This window comes from Lepisosteus platostomus, chromosome 16, assembly GCF_059453375.1.
Source record: "Lepisosteus platostomus isolate fLepPlt1 chromosome 16, fLepPlt1.hap1, whole genome shotgun sequence".
NCBI classification, from domain to species: Eukaryota; Metazoa; Chordata; class Actinopteri; order Semionotiformes; family Lepisosteidae; genus Lepisosteus; species Lepisosteus platostomus.
In genome coordinates this window covers 21,213,092-21,229,481 of record NC_142626.1, presented here as the reverse complement: position 1 = coordinate 21,229,481, position 16,390 = coordinate 21,213,092, and positions in this window count along the sequence as shown.

The window sequence follows — 16,390 nt, the reverse complement described above, 5'->3', positions numbered from 1 at the left end:
TTTTCATTGCTTGTTTTTGTGATATTTTTTCATCTGTGCCTTGCCCAGTAGACATGACAGTGTTAAAAAAATAGATATAGCAATTCCCCAATATTAGTCTTTTTTTCTGCTCTTCAACTAAGAAAGTTTCTCATGCACTTACAACAGTTCCATGGATAAAATAAATTTCTACTTGAGAGAAAAATGGTACAGTTGCAAATTTCATCATGAGACCAGTTATGCAACCTGGACTCCTTCACTCACACACCTATTCCATGGAACAAGGAAATATTTCAAGATTATCTCAGCACAAGCTCCAAGATGAAAGCACAATTACATTTTTCTCCAAAGCTTGTGATTAATTTGCAGAAGAGAAAGGAGTGGAAGCACTGAACTGAACACATTGATACAGGAGAGAAAAGTATGTTTAATTCCAGACATGTACCTGGAGCAAATTGGGAAGTTGGCAGCTGTGTATTAAAAACCTGAGAGAAAAAATATTTTAAATATAAAAAAAAATAAAATAAAAGTTGACATTCAACTTGCAAGCCAAGTATTCACCGATTACCTCGACCCGACAGGTAACTGTTCTGCATGATAAACTTATTTTCTCAAATTTGTTCTTGCTCTCTGGACAAAGAATATCTATGGTTTCTATCAAACACTCCTTCAATAGCTCCCCTTCAGAGAGCAGCTTGCTTTGTTTAGCAATTTTATATGCAGGCAGGTAGCTTGCCTTTTGTGCTGGCCTCTTGGATAGTAGAAGGGCGGAAAAATACATGTTGCTGAGCCTGTAAACTAGCGGCTAGTTTGGAAGCTCTATTAGCCCGCTCCTTGCATGACAAACATACAGTAGTTAGCATGTTTGGTAGCAAAATGCCAACTGAGATTGTATTCTTTGAACACAGCGACACTTTCCTTACAAATTAAAGGTTGTTCCAACATTTGTAAAAAAGTATTTTGCAGTTCATTCTTTGTTGAACATTATGTATTCACTGTCAACTTTCTTCTACTTCAATCCACTCATTTTGGTGCAGGTTCCCTCACAGTACGATGGACCCACTCTGACTGGTGAATCAAATTGGTAAAGTAGGGGTTCCCAAACGTTTTGGGTCCATTCCTCCTTTGACCTGTCACATTTTCTACATGCCTCCCCTGTGTCAAAAATAAGTTCTATTGCAGTGCAATATTTTATAAAAGATTATAAATCTGAAAAGGAAATTATGGGTCAAAATAAAACCAGAGTTGATCCAATTTTTTATTATTTTTAATCATTTTCAAAACCAATAGGCTTGATCATATTAGTAAACATACTTGACAACACGTTTTATTGAAATTATGAGAAAAATTTAAAAAACATCTTTGTAGAATGCAAATAAAATGACTAAATAAAAATGTAAAAATCTAACATCAATGTTTGTTTAAAAAGGGGGAGAAATACAATGTCTTTTTGTTTGTGCCTCTTAATGGGTAGGTGGGCTTGTTTAATAAATTATGTTAACATAATTCACCAAAAATACTGGGTAGTATTTTTGAAATGGCAACATGCACCTCCTTCTCAACATTGACTCTTGATCTGAACTTGGATTTGATAACCGCAAGTGCTGAAAACCCAGCTTCACAAAGATAGGATATTGCAAAGGGAGCTGTTGCTTATTCCTTGGTACTCCAGTAGTATGAGGTTTTTTGCATTATGCTACTCAGTACGCAATTTTGTATGATGAAAAAAGAACTTTACTGGGGACTGTAGTTTTGTTAGAAAAAGCAGCTTTCTGTTCATTCAGGAGGCTTACTTATCAAACTACTGTGAACAGTTTCCAAATGACATTTCAATTTATTGGGGAGCATGCTGTCAGCAGACAACACACTGAGGACATTCTTCAGTGTCCACAATTGTGCATGTGAAACCGAAATTCAAGAAACTGCCGTAATAATTTCTGAATTTGCATTTCCGTTTTTCTTTAGAACTAGGCTCCATGTTCTTCACGTTTTTTACTCATATTTAAAAACCTCTCAATTGCGATCATCTAACAAAAAACTCACAAAATGACCACTCAAAGAAACATGAAACACCGAAGCCGCGGTCAACTGGTACGCTGCTTACAGACTGCCGACTCTTGTGGCCAGTGTTATGTGACTTAGTCTAGCTAGGTAGCGCGCGACTCATACATTCTGTGTGCACGAACAGCAGGTTTTGCTCATAATACAATTTTTTACTGGCGATACCTGAGAAGCCCCTGACCAATAATGGCGCCTCCCCTAGGTGGCGCGATGCACAGTTTGGAATCACTGTGGTAAAACGTTCTTGCGCCATCTAACAGCACAAATAGTGAAACGTAAGAAAAACGGCACCAAACAAAGTGGAATATGGCGAATATTGACTAATTTATTGTTTACCCACGATTGTGTGGCCACACACAGCTACAATTCCATCTTCACATACAGTATGCTGATGACACTACCATCATTGGTCGAATCACCAGTAATGATGAGACAGCTTACAGGGATGAGGTCAGGAACCTGGTGGAATCGTGCCTTGACAATAACCTCTCCCTCAATGTCAGCAAAACCAAAACAAGGTGGCGACTGCACCCCTATTCGTATCAGTGGGGTGGGAATAGAGTGGGAATAGAGATGGTTAGCAGTTTCAAGTTTCTGGGTACCTTCATCACTAACGACTTAACGTAGCATATAACTGGAGCTACAAAGATGGCACAACGGTTCCTTTATTTCCTGAGACAGTTGAAAAAATGTGATCTATCTTTAACTGTCCTTATCACATTTTACAGGTGCACTATTGAGAGTGTGCTCACATATGGTATTACAGTGTGGTTTGGCGGCAGCTCGTTGTCTGACCGGAAGGCATTTCAAGGGGTGGTCAGGTCAGCCCAGTCCAACATTGGTGTACAGCTCCCCTCTGTTTCAGACATTTTTACAACTCCCTGTCGCAGGAAGGCTGGAACTATCGTTAAGGACACCAGTCATCCTGGATCCTCACTTTTCTCCTCCCTTCCCTTTGGTAAAGCCTTATAGGAGCATAAAGACACAAACTTCCAGATTCAGAGACAGTTTCTTCCCACAAGATGTCAGATTACTGATCTCTACCCCTACCACTGGCTCAGACTGATTTTTTTTTCTTTCACACTGTTTGTCTGACTTTTTTTAAATTGTAATTCAACTTGTTGCTGGTGCTGCAGTTCTGTGTTTATGTTTTTGGTGATTCCTTTGATTTCTTTGTATTGGAGCATACAGTACATGCAAATAAACATTTCATTGCACTTGTGCATGTGACAATAAACTGAACTGAACATTGAGCTAGAGAAATCAGTGCTAGGTCAACTGGCAAACACCATTCTTCTTTTTTCTTTTTCCCCAGCACTTAATCTGTGCGGTCTTTTTGCTCTTGTTTCATTTTTTCCCAGTGTTGTTTCTGTTTTTTAACTTGCTGTCAGCTCCTAGGCTATGACTCCCCAGTCTTCTCTGCTGCCACTACTTTGTCTTATTCGGGCAGCTCTATTTTCCAGTCAGCCTCTCTGTTGCAGTCAGGCAGCCTTTCCCTTTTCATCAATCACTTGTCCCATCTCACCCTTTCTATCTGCCCATGTCATTTACTTCTTCATCATTCATTATAGCCTTGATTCCACCAAACCTTTGAGAATATTCCTGAGGCTCCTCTTAAAACCTGCGCTTGGAGCTCAGCTTGTCAGTTGCCACATACATAACACCCATAACAAAACTATGTGAGTGCAAAAACAAAGTGAGACTGAGTTAAAGAGATCCCTGCTGGTGACAGCATTATGCTTACTCCACTCTATTTTTCCACTAAAGGAACTTCTCACACTGCTTGTTCTTAATCTAAAATGAACTTTCAGTAACTTGAAATTACAATTTCCCATAATCTAATTATGGGACCCACTAGAGGTTTTTACCTAAAGTATGATTTATGACAAAATCACATTCAGAATAAGGGCTTAAAACTGATGGAAATTAGTAGATAAAAATTTGGATAAAATTTCTATTGCATTTTTAAACATGTTATTAAATTAAAGTGATTTCAGAGCAGCAAAGTTTGTTCTATAATGTGGTGACTAAGTTGTACAAAATCCTCTAAATCAGTCCTTTACTACAATATAACACTTGGTTTAAATTCTATATGTATTGCAACATTTATTTTGCTTACCCACATTGCTGATAAGAAGTAAAACAATGTGTTAACATACTGTAATCACAAGTCTTTTTTATAAGATGAATGTTTACCATTTTCTTTTACAGATGCAGCCATCTAGAATACACACGGTGTCTGTATGCATGCCGCACTGGACTAAGTAGGGTACAGAGGTGACATGCAGCACCTTGTTCTTGTTTTTCTCAACTGTCGAATGCAGGGCTGCACTACCCTGTGACACCACCAGGAGGCGCAGTGAGGTCTTAAATTTCCCAACCACCCTGCCACTGCACACTGGTGTGCTGGCAGACGTGATAAAATACCTCAAAAATTAATATATAAATGTAAGGCTAACAAATACCACTCAAAAACTCTAATTAAAATCCATATCACTTCATTCATTTGTTAATAAAATTTATTTTCACAGCAGTGAAAACCTTTTTTAAACTAACATATTAATAAAACAGGGCTGACAGTAGTAATGTATTATGCAAATGACCAGTCAAAACTAAAGCCCTATCACTTTTTTTCAAAAACTTTGAGTTGCAAAATCAAAACTCACCACAACCTATTTGTCATAAGAAACTATCAACCTCTCTTTTAAACAGGTTTATTTCAAATAAAAATGAACTAATCTTAACTGAGACCATTTTCCTGATGACGCTGATAAATACAGTAAAACATACAATATTGAAGTCCACAAATTTGCCATTTTTACCAAAAAATATAATTGCAAAAGCAAACCCCAAAATATAAGAAACACATCATTCTTACTGTGAAGATGTGAAGAAATATCCAAAGTATTCCATTCAAACAAAAAGTGACAACTGTAAATTCAATTAAACTCAATTCAATTTATTTTTATATAGTGCCTTTCACAACAAGGTTGCCCCAAGGCGCTTAACAATACAATTGATGATACATTTTGTCAATACAGAACAGAAGACCAGAAGACAACGGAGGAGAGGAACTAAAAACTCCTTAGTAAGGAGAGAAAAAACCTCAAGGGGTCCAAGGTCAACTGGTTGCCCAACCCCTTTGGGCATGCTAACTTTATATAATTTAAAAAAGGAAACGATTAGGGTATTAATCCATCCAGCCATCATGTCTTCTGTGTGCAGATCTCTGTAGACCAGTAAATTCCTCCTAAACGATAGCTATATCCACAATGTCCCTCTTGGATCCATGGCAGTGATGCAGCATCCAACTCAGATGGTACCCAGCCCGGGCACCATCTGGACATGTGGGGAGGAGAATAGGATAGTTTGGTCAGAACAGATGTACAGTATCTACCTGATGGGCCAACATAGAGATATACAATGGCATGTACAGCAACACCAGCAGCCATGGTTGCAGCAGGCTATAATGTAAGGTGTGAGTAGGCTAGGCTGAAGTAATAGGTCTTCAGTCTGGATTTGAATACTGAGATTGACTCAGCATCCCGAATATGGGGTGGGAGACTGTTCCATAAGCTAGGGGCCCTGTAACTAAAGGCTTTACCACCACCTGTTATTTTATTAATGTGTGGAATATGAAGAAGACCTGCATTCTGTGATCTAAGTAGGTGACTTGGATGGTAGACATAAATAAGTTCCATTAGATAGACAGGTGCCTGACCTTTGAGAGCCTTGTAAGTAAGTAGAACGATTCCACCCTGTACCTGACAGGAAGCCAATGAAGAGAGCTAAGTATGGGGGTTATATGGTCATACTTTCTGCTCCTAGTAACAATACTAGCTGCTGCATTCTGAATTTGCTGTAAGGTATTGAAAGAGTGGTTGGTGCTCCCTGATAATAGGGCATCGCAGTAGTCTAACCTGCTGTATACAAGAGCATGTATTAATTTCTCTGTGTCTTGAGTGGAGAGAAACTGCCGTAGTTTTGCAATATTTCTTAATTGTAGGAAGCATGTTTTAGATACTGTTTTTTAAATGAGAGTGTTGTGTCTAATATGACGCCTAGTTTACGAGCTGAGTTTTTGAGGCAGATTTTTAAATCCTCTGAGTTAAGTGCTGAAGTTATAGTAGTCCTATCAGTATTGTTTCCTCCAAACAACAGAAACTCAGTTTTATCAGAGTTAAGTAAGAAAAAGTTTTCACACATCCAAGTCTTTACTTCATTAATGCAATTAACTAAAGTGATAATAGAAGAGTTGTCGTTTGGTGTAAATGACATGTATATTTGTGTGTCATCGGCATATGAATGAAAGTTAATATTATGTGTTCGTAAAATATTACTTAGCGGCAGCATGTAAAGAGAGAACAATATTGGTCCCAGCACTGATCCCTGTGGTACCCCAAGTTGAACTGGTGACATTGATGAAGCAGTACAATTATTCGATATTTGAACATAATGAAAACGATTACTTAAATATGAAGCAAACCACTTAAAGATGGTTCCAGATAAGCCAACCTCAAACTCAAGCCTGTGTAACAAAACAGAGTGGTCAATCATGTCAAAGGCAGCACTAAGATCTAGAGGCACAAGCACTGTTGCATTCCCCACGTCAGTAGCTAACAGAATATCATGTATGACTTTTGTTAATACAGTTTCAGTGCTGTGGCCTGGGCGGAAACCAGACTGAAATTTCTCAAGTATATTATTTGAATCCAGATACGATTACAGCTGGGCCACAACTATTCTCTCAAGAAATCAAAATAGAAAGAGGAGAGAAAGAAGAAATGTGCTCAAACTAACTTCAGACTATGTGCGTTTAGCTTTTTGCTTCTCTGATAATAATAATGAACTTTATTTTATATAGTGCCTTTAAAGGTGGCTTCTCAAAGCACTTTACAGAATGGCAACAACATTAAAAAACACACAAGATATGCACAATGAAAATACACAATGAGAGGAGACAGTAGATGAGGGTACTGAATACAGTAGGAGCAGAGGGGTAAATAACAAAACCAGTTAAAAAAGGCCCTTCTAAGGAAGAAGGTTTTGAGTCTGGATTTGAAGGTGTTTACAGAAGGTGACTCTCTGATATCTATGGCGAGATAGTTCCAGAGCTTTGGGGCATAAAAGGAGAAGGCCCTGTCACCCATAGACTGTAAATGGGCTTGGAGGACAGATAGGAGATGAGAATTAGAAGAGTGGAGGTTGTGAGGTAGGGAGTAAGACGATTGCAGCTTCGACAGATAATGAGGTGCCAAGCCATGCAGAGTTTTATAGGTGAGCATGAGGATTATAAAGTCATCACAGAACCTGACAGGAAGCCAGTGCAAGGACTCCAGGATAGGAGTGATGTGATCACTTGCACTAGACCTGCTCAGGATTCTGGCTGCCAACTTTTAGACATACTGGAGTTTGTTCAATGTGGATTTAGTTACCCCAGCGAGTAGAGCATTAAAGTAGAAGTCAATATGGGAGAACAAAAATGTGTTGATCAGCTTTTCAGCAACAATCAGCGATAACATAGGATGTAGTCTGGTCATATTTCTGAGGTGAAAGAATGATGTTTTGACAATATGTTGCAACATGTGGGTCAAATGTCAATCCTGAATCAAATATCACACACACATTTTTCAATTTAGTCTGAAGTTCAAGTACAGTACCATCCACAGATAGGCTTACAGCATTGGCTTTACAAAGTTTATGGGCAGTGCCAATAAGCATGGCTTCAGTCTTGTCACAGTTTAGATGAAGGAAATTTGAGTAATCCATGTTTATATGTTGGAGATGCAATTAGATAGTATAGAGACAGCCAAATCAGTGTCAGGTTTGGTATGAATGTAGATTTGAGTATCATCAGCATAGAAATGATAGGCCATGTGATCTTGAAAGCTGACTAAGTGTAAACATGTAAATGCTGAAAAGTAGGGAGCCCAGTATCAAGCCTTGAGAAACACCAGACTTAACGAGTCCAATTTCAGACATAAATCTGCCAAGAGAGAAAAAGTGACAGCGATCAGTGAGGTAAGACTTGAACAGTTTGAGAGCAGTGTCAGAGACTCCAAACACAGTCTTAAGGCGAGAAAGTAAGGTATCATGTTTGACACCAGAACCAGAATCAGAAGCTATTAGATCGTTAGTGACTTTGACCAGGGCAGTTTCTGTGCTGTGAAGTTGTCAGAAGTTGGATTGCGAGGGGTTCAAAAAAGTTATTTGCAATGAGGTGGTTATTTAACTGAACTGTAGCAGCACATTCTAGAATTTTTGCAAGTAAGGGTAAGTTGGAGATGGGGCGAAAATTGTTTAGATTGTTCAGAGCCATATTTAGCTTTTTTGGGATGGGATAATGGCAGCAGTTTTGAGGACTGTTGGTACAACACCAGTGCTCAAGGATTCATTTATTATATTGAGAGAAGGGGCAGAGAGAAGTGAGAGAAGTGAAACAGGACTGAAATAAAGTGGTGGGGATGGGATCTAATATACAGGTGGTGGACTTCATATGCGAAACCAGTTAAAAAGTTATTCTTGCTAGTGCCTAAATTGCATAATCATAAAATAAAATGTGCATGAATTTATGAGGTATAAATAATAATAATAACCAAAATATAGAATTTGTCACTGCAGACATTTTTCATAACTTAACAACAAAAGCTACTCACTACTCACTTGGCTTAACTATTAGTTTTTAAAGGAAACATAAAAAGAGTAAGTATTCTGAAGAACAAAAAAAATCAGACTGAACGCCCGTCATTGCTGCAGCACCGTCAGTACACACGCCAATGCAGTTGGCCCAGCTTATTTCATTTGACATCATAAAATCATCCAGTGCTTCAAAAATGTATTTTTCCATTGTAGTAGTGTGTAGCTCTTTACAAAACAAAAACTCCTCTTGTATCTCCTTTTCCCATTCATAGCGAACATATGCAAATTGATGTGACATTTTTAACAAGTCTGTTAACTCATCTATTTACAGTAGATAGTGAAGTCATTGTCGCAAAGCCGCATGAAACACTGTACTTTTATATCTTCCAACATAGATGAGACTCAAAGTTTGACGGTGTCATTTGATAGCGGTATTTTAGCTAATTGCTTGGACTTCGCCTCTCCAAATAATTCCCAAGGCAAAATCAAGTTTTGAGGTTTTTCTGTTGAGCTATTTTCTGGGCTACAGTGTATGACATTTTTAGGAGTTTGTTATCCACACCAGTAGTTACCTTCATTTCAGCTTCTGCACTAGTCAGTTCTTTTGCATTTCACTTAAAAAAATGACCCGGGCTTGTCTTTGTACTTGTCATGTTTTGTCTGTAAATGTTTGATCAACTTGGAAGGTCTCCTACACCCGTTGGACAGTACTTGGGAATAGATTACACATTTGTGGCTAAGGCAAATCTTTCCTTTTGGAAAATAAAACAAAGCCATAGTTAAGGTAACTATTGTCATATTTTGTACATTTTGTCGGTCCAGCATTAGCCGAGCAATTATGCCTTTTGTAGCTAGCTGTGGGTGCTTCATCATCCTCTGGATCCAGCACTGGAGAGTTTCCCTCAGCGACTGAAGTGTTAGTGAGAGTTTTTGGTTGATCTAGATCGGCTGAAAGTTGTTTTAGTGGAAAAAAAAATAAAATTAGTCAATTTTGTTTGACAGAAGGGTTATGTGCAAGGTGACGCGCTGCAGTGAAAAAGTTGGTCCGAGTGAGAGCTCTGCGGAGCATGTAACGAGTAAGAAATATGATGTGAGGTTACATGTTGTCTAAAATAGTTTTATTATACTTGCAGATATAAACTTATACGTGTTTGATTTTTTGTTTCACCCATTAGTTACTGTAGCTTGATTTTTAGCGATTTCAGCATTTTGTTGATATTTTCAATTATTTTCAGTCATCTTGTGGCCTACCTGGAAGTTTACTGAGGCCCCGTAGAACCCCGAGAACCACTGATTTAGAGCACATGTCAAAGCTTATGTTAGCAGTAAGCAGACTGCGGTATGCTGTGGTATGATTCACCATGCCAAATTTAGCACTTCACTCCCCAAAGAAGATTGATATATTTTTGTGGGGGCTAACTTCACGGACCTATTGTCTCCTCAGCATAGTGGGTACTGGGGATACCCTTTTATAATCCTTGATGTGTGATCCAGATGTACAGCTTTGGAGCAGTTTGCAGCAATGGTTATTGTCTTTGTAATGCCACTTTGAGGTGTAATGAAAAATGAAACTACAGTAACTGTCATAAAATGATCACTAGGCCAGCTAAAGATTGTGTTGCATTTTGTTTGGTTTTGGTAGCTGCTACTGACAAGGATTTGTTTTCCTGAATTGCAGAAATTGTTACATAATTTTTCACATAGACATGCTAATCTGCCTTTCAGTCATGCTGCCCTGCCCCCACTCTATCTAGGAAAAAACTAAAAATGGGAACTCATGGAAAAAGACATTTCTCTCACAGGAAAAACACCTTAGAAAAACCAGAAGTATTGTACATATCTGTACATTGTACATATCTCACTAAAACCAGAACTATTGTACATATCTTTGCATCCTTGCACAACTTTGTTCAACTAACAGTATGCAACCAACAAACTCATTCAAATCAATCCTCAAAACCTATCTTAAGCTGGTCTCTTTTTTAGACAATATGTTTTTAAAGCCACAGAGTATATATTTTTAATATTAAAAAACTTAAATAAAATTATCTGTTTTCTAAACACTATTACTATGCAGTTAATAATTGTAGATGCACTGTAACTAATTCTATTAAATTATGGAGTGTGACATTAGTGTTATGTAGTATCATTTAAACACATTTAGACATTTAATTCAGTACCGATTTGTCTGCTGTTTAAGGATACACTGTGCCACCTGGCAGTTTTATAGAGTAGTGCAGTTTTGCATCAGATTGCTGAAAAAAATAAAAACACCATGATTCAGTGCTGTCCAGTATACCATTGTGCCTACCATGTTACAGTGCCTATAAAAAGTATTCACCCCCCTTGGACTTTTTCAAATTTTATTGTTTTACAGCATGGAACCATGAGAATTTTTGCCACTCATCAACACAAAAGACTCTATAATGTCAAAGTGAAAAAAAATCCAGACATTTTACTAAATTAATTAAAAATAAAAAAAAACTAAATAATTGAATGAATCAGTATTCACCCCCCAGAATTAATACTTGGTAGAATTACCTTTGGAAGCAATTACAACTGTAAGTCTCTTTGGGTAAGTCTCTATCAGCATTGCACATCTTGACACTGGAATTTTTGCCCATTCTTCTTGGCAAAATTGCTCGATCTCCATCAAGTTGGATGGGGACCGTTTGTGAGCAGCAATTATTAAGTCATTCCACAGATGCTCAATTGGATTGAGGTCTGGGCTTTGACTGGGTCACTCCAGGACATTAACCTTTTTGGTTTTAAGCCACTCCAGTGTGGCTTTTACTGTATGTTTCAGGTCATTGTCCTGTTGAAAGATGAATCGTCTCCCAGTGCTCTTGTGGATCGCAGCACGTTTTCCTCCAGGTCTTTTCCAGTCCCTGCCACAGAGAAGCATCCCCAAAGCATGATGCTGCCACCACCATGCTTCACTGTAGGGATGGTGTTATGACCCCAGGTGTCTAGGGGTAAAGTGGTGTAACATTCAGGTTGGATTTGGATGCAAGTGTTTTTCTGATGAGGGACTTAGGAAGCGTAACAACAAACTTTTGGGGCAAAAATTATTTATTTACAAAGTAAAAAATTGAATAAGTGACTGGTACGTATTACAGGACACAAAGAACAGACAGAGAAAAGGAACCTGAGCGGTGCCAAAGAAAAGAAAAATAACAAAATGGCCCTAGCTAATACAATGATGGTGAGATCTGACCTAACTAACCAAAACAAAAACATGAAACAAAAGGTCTTCGGCATCTTCACGTGCACTTGCCCCTACCTAGACAAAAACAAACCTACTTGTTCACAATGTAACCCGACGACCTTACCTACTGTATACCTTTTCCCCTGATGTACAACAGGTTCACAGTTAACAATAACACGACATGAGTGAACCAATTGCACGATTATGGGAAGTCAGGTAATACCGAAGAAAATACACGAGCAGGGAATAGGGTAACAAATGCGCACAAGCAAGGTAAAAAGGAAAGTAACAAGTGCAGGGAAGGTAATAACAAAACACAGGTAATCAAAACCAACAAAAAAACAAAACCGAAGCCAACAACGAACAAACACGAACACTAGGGAGGAAATGCAAACACGAGCCAAAGCTAACCGAAGTTGAGCAAAAAGCTAACCGAAGTTGAGCCGAAAAGCTCTTGAGGTCGGAACTTCTTAGGTATTTGAACTTGAGGTCTGGTTGCTGATTGGCCGGAAGTTGATTGATGATGATGTCACAACTGCAGTGATGGTGTATGATGGAACAATGGGGGGTCACCTGAATACAGGAAGCGGAAAAAACAAAACAAAAACAAGGACACGCTTGGGAACATAACTGGTGGTGTTCTCGGTGTGATGTGCTGTATTAGGTTTGTGCCAAACATAGCACTAAGCATTGAGGCCCAAAAGTTCAATTTTGGTCTCATCAAACCATAGAATCTTCTTCCAAATTGTTGAGTCTCTTACATACCTTTGGGCAAACTCCAGCTAAGATGTGATATGAGTTTTTTTCATCAAAGGCTTTCTTCTTGCCACCCTTCTCTACAAGCCAGATTTATGAAGTGTGCGTGCTATTGTTGTCTCATGTACAGCTTCTCCCATCTCTATCATGGAGGACTTTAACTCCTTTAGAGTTGCTGTAGGCCTCTTGGTGGCCTCCCTTACTACGACTCTTCTTGTCTGGACACTCAGTTTTGGAGGACGGCCAGTTCTGGGCAGATTCACAGTTGTTCCATATTTTCTCACCTTTTTAATGATGGACTTCACTGTGCTTCGAGGTATATTCAATGTCTTGGAAATTTTCTTCTATCCATGCCATGTTCTTTTTCAAGAACCTTGTCTCAGATCTGCTTGGAATGTTCCTTGGTCTTCATGGTGTAGTGTTTCCTTGGAAATGCACTTACTAAGTGGGCAAGCTCCCAAACACAAGTGCATTTATTCTTAAATAATGTGAAATACTTCAACTCCACACAGGTGGACTCCAGTCAAGTAATTACGTGACCTGGAGAAGAGAGTTGGTTACTTCAGAGGTAATTTAGGTGTGTCAAAGCAAGGGGGTGTCACGATTGTCATCCCTTCTCTTAAGGGCGCTCCAACCCTTTCGTATTTTAGTTGATTATGCGCACCTGCCTCCTGTTTTGTCTCCTTATTTAAGCCTGGTGCTCTTATTATTCTGGGCTCAGCATTGGGAGACGGATACCTGGAACCCCTCCTACCAGCGGGTCCAGGAGAGACCCGACGGCATAGGCTTCATCATGGCGTCCTGACCATCTGAGTCTGTGGCGGAGTGCCTGGCCTCATTACCTTGGTTTTATTTCCTGTCCCTGTTCCGAATCCCGTTCTGGATTTTAACCTTGTTTGTTTCGTCTTGGATGGATCACCCGGTTTTGGACTTTGGACTGCGCCCTGGATTTTCCCCTTGGACTGTCTGAAAATGTTTGTCAGTGCCACTCCCCCTGAGCACTGGATCACCATCGTCACACCCCCCTGTCTGTCAACCCATCCTATTCCTGCTGTACCTTCCCCTGATGTCCTTCTGCACTTACTTCCAGATTATACCATCTGCATAGGATCCTGAACTACGCTTCACGGGAGGCTGGACTGGCAAAAACACGACTTATAATTTTAAAAAATTGTTCCCTGGAATGTTCAGTGCTTTCTTTATGTGTTGCCTAATCATGGGTATAGTGGGAGGTGGTTTACGCTGCAATTGCATTTTGCACTCTCTGATTCTTGTCTGAAGAATGACAAACTAATACGGCTTTGGAAAAGTTTGCAACCATTTTTATTATTTTTTTGATGCCACTTTGAAGTGCAAATGTTTGAAAACCAATTGCAATTGAAATGACTGTTAGATCAGGTACAGAGATTAAATCTAATGAATATTGTAATCTATCATCTTTGCAGTTTGAAAGTCTAAAATACTTACTGTAAATACCCTGTAAATACACTTGTTCTCTAACAATAAAATATAATTAATATGATGTTAAAATCAACATTTTTATTAAGTTTATGTATCACAGTATATTAAGTATTCACTTTACATTCACAATCACTTGAGCCCACAGTAGTACAGAGGAGTACCATATATCGGGGAGATGGCCCCATTCGCCCCTCCCCACCCCCAACACACAAACTGACAAAGCAATTTGGAAGCGTTAACTATCCAGTGTTAAGTATCCAGTGCAAAGTGTACTATGAACTGCAGCAGCACAAATTAAAAAATAACTTTAAACTTTTTTTTCCTCCTAATTAGAACAATGGAGAAGTTATACTGATTAAAAATCATAAATGAAACAAATTATGTCAAGTTTCTCTCTGTTGCATAACAATCAAAACGTTTCCGAAATATGAAGCTTCTTAATCTTTCAAGTGCTGTATTCACTGCCCAAACGTTTCTGAGGATCATTAACAATATTGATTAATAATAATAACAATAATAATAACAACACTTTATTTGATATAGTATTATTAACTATTAATGACTTTCACACATTTGAAGCATTATTTTAGTGTACAGACCCCCATGACCATATGCATTGTTTCTTGCCAAATTTGGTGAACTGCTCTCTGATTTAATTATTAATTTAGACAAAGTTGTAATATTAGGTGACTTTAACATAGATACTGACATACTGTACAGACAGACACCTTCAGTAAAAATTTCTTGTCTCTCCTTGACTCTGTAGGTTGTAGTTAGCATGTAACAGGACCAACACTTGTATACAATCATACACTAGACTTAATTATCAGTCATAGAGCTGCTATTCATCATGTACTAGTCCATCCCATCAATAACTCTTTTTCTGACCACTCTTTAATTACTTTTGAGATTCAACTGCCCTTGATAGCTGCCAAGGAGAAGACTATTACAACACAACACATCAACAGGAGTACTTCATTAAATTTTATGAACACGATAAACAATGTTAACTTCATCTCCAGTAATAATGTTGATGAAATCACACATAACTATAATAGAGTGGTCAGACAGGCCCTTGATGAAATTGCCCCGTTAAAGACTAAGGTAGTCAAAGCCACTAGACACTCTCCATGGTATAATAATCACACACGATCCCTTAAAAAGGAGTGCTGCAAACAAGAGCGCGAATGGAGGTCTACTGGTCTACAAGTATTCAAGTCAGCATGGACTGATAGCCTACAACAATATAATAAAGCCCTATATAGAGCTTGTTCGGTCTACCACTCTGAATATATGGAAACCAATAAAAATAACCCTCGCTACCTATTTAAGACAATATACAGTGCCTTGCGAAAGTATTCGGCCCCCTTGAACTTTTCAACCTTTTGCCACATTTCAGGCTTCAAACATAAAGATATAAATTTTTTATTTTATGTGAAGAATCACCAACAAGTGGGACACAATTGTGAAGTGGAACGAAATCTATTGGATTTTTGAAACTTTTTTAACTAATAAAAAAATGAAAAGTGGGGCGTGCAAAATTATTCGGCCCCTTTACTTTCAGTGCAGCAAACTCACTCCAGTTCAGCGAGGATCTCTGAATGATCCAATGTTGTCCTAAATGACTGATGGTGATAAATAGAATCCACCTGTGTGTAATCAAGTCTCTGTATAAATGCACCTGCTCTGTGATAGTCTCAAGGTTCTGTTGAAAGAGCAGAGAGCATCATGAAGACCAAGGAACACACCAGGCAGGTCCGTAATACTGTTGTGGAGAAGTTTAAAGCCGGATTTGGATACAAAAAGATTTCCCAAGCTTCAAACATCCCAAGGAGCACTGTGCAAGCGATCATCTTGAAATGGAAGGAGTATCAGACCACTGCAAATCTACCAAGACCTGGCCGTCCCTCTAAACTTTCAGCTCAGACAAGGAGAAGACTGATCAGAGATGCAGCCAAGAGGCCCATGATCACTCTGGATGAACTGCAGAGAACTACAGCTGAGGTGGGAGAGTCTGTCCATAGGACAACAATCAGTCTTACACTGCACAAATCTGGCCTTTATGGAAGAGTGGCAAGAAGAAAGCCATTTCTCAAAGATATCCATAAAAAGTCTCGTCTAAAGTTTGCCACAAGCCACCTGGGAGACACCCCAAACATGTGGAAGAAGGTGCTCTGGTCAGATGAAACCAAAATCGAACTTTTTGGCCACGCGATATGTTTGGCGTAAAAGCAACACAGCTCATCACCCTCAACACACCATCCCCACTGTCGAACATGGTGGTGG